The sequence below is a fragment of the Galeopterus variegatus genome, unplaced genomic scaffold (genome assembly GCF_000696425.1).
Source record: "Galeopterus variegatus unplaced genomic scaffold, G_variegatus-3.0.2 Scaffold13972, whole genome shotgun sequence".
Lineage (NCBI taxonomy): Eukaryota > Metazoa > Chordata > Mammalia > Dermoptera > Cynocephalidae > Galeopterus > Galeopterus variegatus.
In genome coordinates, this window is record NW_007740083.1 from 1 (window position 1) to 4,898 (window position 4,898).

The window sequence follows — 4,898 nt, forward strand, 5'->3', positions numbered from 1 at the left end:
GCCAACAGATAGATGAAAAAAGCTCAACATCACTAATTATGGAAATGCAAATGTAAACTACAATGAGATAACACCTAAGATTTGTCAGAATGGCTATTGTCAGAAAGACAAAAGATAAGAGGTAAGGAGGATATGAAGAAAAGGGAAGCCTTGTGCAGTTTGTGAGGATGTAAATTAGTACAGCCATTATGGAAAAGTGTACGGAAGTTTTTCTAAAACTAAAAGGCTGAATTACTATATGGTGTAGCAGTCCTACATTTGGGTTTATCTATAAAGGATTTGAAATCATTATGTCCAAGAGAGATGTGCACTCTATGTTCACTGTAGCATTTCTCACTATAGGCAAGTTATAGGATCAACGTACGTGTTCATCATGGATGAATGGATAAGGAAAATGTGGTATATATTGAGAATGGGGTTGTATTAAGCCCTCAAAAGAAGGAGGTTGTATATGCAACATGGATGAACCAACATTTAATATGGATGAACTTTGCTAAGTGAAATAATTCAGGCACAGAAATATAGGTACTGCATGTTCTCCTTTATATGTACACTTTATTTATTTATTTATTTATTTATAATTTTTATTGAATAGAAATTGATTATACATATTTTTGTCGTTCAACGTTGGGATACATCATTCAAATCATATTATATTGTTACAAATACTACTTGTTCTTTATGTCCCTTGTCCAATCTCACCCCATCCTCCCTGGAAAGATTTATTCGTCCTTTGTTGCTCTTGGAAATGCAATCAATACTCTGGTATCACAGCACACAGCTCTCAGGATCGTGCTGTTTCCTGACGCGGGCGCTCCAGACCCGTCGCCATTTTGAATCCTAGATGGTGCTTCTTTCACTCTGGAATGATCTTTGTTGGGGGGAGACATCCTCTTCTTTATCTCTGCTGGTGACTCTCACTGTATCAGTGTACTCCAGTGGCTAGTGGACCATCTGTGTGGTGGTTGTGGCATCTAGCCTCTTTCATGGCAGCCATGGTTATTGTGGTAACTGTGGTGGGCCCACCATGTGGAGGTGATGTTTTTGGCATGCTCCATGGCACTGGTGGTGTGCCTGGTTGTGGGAGGTGTCTGGTCCCCTGATCCATCCCTCTGGTCCCTGGGTGGCCCTGAGGCACTGGCATGGTGTACCTGGTTGAGGGGAGGGCATCCCAGAACTTGGCCCCATCCCTTATGTCCCTGGGCTGGCCCAGAGGTGCTGGAGTGGTGCACCTGATTGTGGGAGGGGGCTCCAGCCCCTGATTCCATACCTCCCATCCCTGTGCAGACCTGAGGTGCTAATTGTGTGTCTGAGCTGGAACTAATTTTTTTGTCTTTTGCTTACTTCTAACATGGGGGAACTTCCTGTGGGGACAAGTACTTGAGCTTTGTGGTTTAGCTAAATTGCTGCTTTCCTTCTGTTTCCCTAGGGAAGGCTTTTTGTGCAGCACAGGTTATAATGGTTGACTTTATAAGTACTTCTGACTCTCCAGAGTCTTGGTGCACCTGGGTTGAGTAGTAACTCTGATCTGGGCCTGAGTCTTTTTATCAAACTGCACCTCATGCATTTCTATATTCCTGACCAGTCTCCTGTGAATGGTCTTGCACTGATTGGGATGTAGATCAGCTGTCCTTTCTGTGCCCCAGTGTTTCCTTGGTGGGCCCATCTCTCCCACTGCCGGTGCTGCAACACTTCCCATGTGATGGGCAATGCACCAGTCTCTTGCAAAGACTCACCAGCCTCTGAGCAGCTCCACTTTTTCACTTGTTGTGGTCCTCACTCCTATGTGGGTACACAGGAACCCTATTAGTGGTCTTGCTGTCCTGGGGGCCACCGAGGCCCTCCTCTCCCCTGTCGCCTCAAACCAACTCCATCCAAAGGGCACAGCTGTAGCTTTCACTGGCTCCTATTCCATGTGCTCAGGAGCTCCAGCCTTAAAGTGGCCACAGCACAAAATGGCCAGAGTAGTTTCTTCTTTCTCTCATCACGGTTTCTCCCACCTTCATGCACTCTGTAGGTCTCTCCTCCTCATCCACTGAGCTCTAGCGGCCTCAGCTTGGCTGTTGTTGCTTTTTTATATAGGAGTAAATTGGTTGATTTCTGGGAGAGACTGACTCTTGGGACCATCTACCCTGCCATCTTGACTTGCTGATTTCTTCTTATATGTACACCTTAAATCAATTAAAATTGATAGAAGCAAAAAGAATGGTGGTTACCTGAGGCTGGGAGGGGAGGAAATAGGGAGATACGGGTGAATGGGTACAAAGTTCCAATTAAATTTTAGGAGTAAATGATAAGTTTTTGAAGTGATGGATATGATAATAAGCTTGATTCCATCCTTCCACATGATATACATATATCATGACATCACTTTGATCCCCATAATTATATAGAATTATGTTTCACCAATATACAATAAACTATATTTTACAATTGAATATTCCAGTTCTTGCATTGTGTGCTGGTTTTGAAAGAGAAATCCTTGCTTTTTTCTTAGGAGAAAATTCTTTGCAATTACAGACTGTAACTTTTTGTAAATGTGGTTACTAATTCTTTGCCTGCTTGTTTTATCATGGGTTGCTGGAATGATTTATTAATTTTTACTATGATTTACAGATGATGGTTTTCCAGCATGCATCATGCAATATAACATTCACATGCCTCTTGTTAATATTGCAAAATGCTCTGTATGATTATAGATTGTTTTATAACAGGTATTTAGAAAAATAATGTTTTTTTAACATTGTTCTATTGAATTCTTCCTTGTTTTTTCTGTGCTATTATTCTGATATTCAAAATTGCCACTTTAATCACTCATTATATGAGTGTTCTGTGGATTATTTCTTATAGTAGTATGTCATATTGTGGATTAGCATTTCTTTGTCTATAATAAATAGGCATGTGTTTTTTGCCAGTTGGGTTCACGGTGTAGAAATCCCTTTATCTTTCAGGGCTGACATGTATTCTTGAAAACAGAATTTCATGGTTGTGAAGTTTCATGAGTCGGTCCAATATAAGTATTATTTTTGATATAGTGCTATGTTTTTCAGTGTGATTTGCTTACATAATATAATTAATTGGAAACTTATGATTCTCTGTATTTTGTAGATATATTTTATGAATGTATAATGAAGGAATTACCATCAAAAGGGAACAAGAGTACAGGAGAAGTATTCCAAACAATGATGTTGGAAAGACATAAAAGCCATGACACTGAAGACTTTTCCTTCAGGGAAGACCAGAAAAATATACATGACTTTGAATGTCAGTGGAGAGATTATGAAAGAAATTACAAAGGAGTGCCCATGACCCTAAAAGAAAGTCTCACTGGTAGAAGAGGTCAACATGTTAGAAGGCATGCAGGAAAAATGCCTGATAAGACTCAGCTTGGATTTAGCTTTCAGTCACATCTGCCTGAGCTGCAGCTGTCTCAATCTGAATGGAAAGTTTATGAGTGAGAAGTCTATGAAAAAGGGTTTTTCAATTCTCCAGTTGAAGGACTTTGTTCCAGTGTCAAAACTCTCACTTCTAAAAATTATGGGAATGATATGTTCTATTCTTCATCACTCACACAGGGACAAAAAACAAACACTTGGGAAAAACCTTACAAATGTAGTGAATGTGACAAGGTTTTCAGTCATCTTTCATGACTTGTAAGTCAATAGGTAATCCATTCTGGAGAAAAAACTCATAAATGTGATGAATGTGGTAAGGACTTCTGTTATCCTTCAAAACTTACAAAAAATCATAGAGTTCATACTGGAGAGAAACTTTACTAAGTGTAATGAATTTGTCCATGTCTTCATTCAAAGTTCAATTCATGCAAGGCATCAGAGGATTCAAACTGGAGAAAAACCTTACAAGTGTAATGAGTGTGGCAAATCCTTTCATACACATTCAAAGCTAACCACACATCAGGTAATTCATACTGGAGCAAAATCTTACAAATGTGATGAATGTGGCAAGGTGTTTACTCAAAGTTCAAACCTTGCAATTTGTCATAGAATTTCTACCAGAGAAAAACCAAACAAGTGTAGTGAGTGTGACGAAGCCTTTAGTGTGCTTTCCAGCCTAACTGCACATCAGGTAATCCATACTGTAGTAAAACCGTATGCATGTCATGAGTGTGGCAAATACTTTTTTCAGCGTTCACAGCTTGCTACCCCTCCAGTAGGCCTTACAGATGTCAAGAATGTGACAAGGTCTTTAGTCGCAATCCACACCTTACACAACATCAGAGAATTCATACTTGAGAAAAATCTTACAAATGGAATGACTGTGGCAAACTCCTCATCATGGATTCAAACATTAATGGGCATCTAGGGTCCATACGAAGGAGAAACATAACTGTAATATATGTGGCAGAGGTTTTTCTCAGGACTCAAAACTCACTAGCATCAAAATATACATCTTTGTTTCACCCACAGAAACCTTGTATGCATGCTATGACTTTTACACAAGGATTGAAACATGAATAACAGAAAATTTATACTGAACTAGAACCTCACAATTGCAATGAATGCAGTAAGGCTTTTTATCAACCATTCATGATTCTGGAGTCATAAGAGGATTTATATTGGAGAGAATCCAGACAAATGTAGCGAATGTGGAAAGAACTTTAATCAAATGTGTGTTATCAGGATTCCCCCAAAATTTTACTGGAAAGAACCCTTACAAGTGAAGTGATATGATCTCTTTTTAAAAAACCAATTCTCACAACATATTCCACATCAGAGATTTCATACAAGGAATAATTGAGTTACATGATGGAGAATAATTACATGACAAATAATGTTAAAGCTCATGATATATCACTTTGCAAGGACGTTTGGAAATGGCCAGTTATCTTCAGGTTATAAAATGTTTTGTTCAACTATTTGGAGTTTCTTAAAAAGGCT

General features: G+C 39.1%; 1 pseudogene; it reads left to right on the forward strand.

Moving 5' to 3' along the window:
* The first annotated feature begins 3,474 nt into the window (after positions 1 to 3,474).
* Positions 3,475 to 4,323, forward strand: LOC103581802 (annotated as a pseudogene).
* Positions 4,324 to 4,898: the final 575 nt, after the last annotated feature.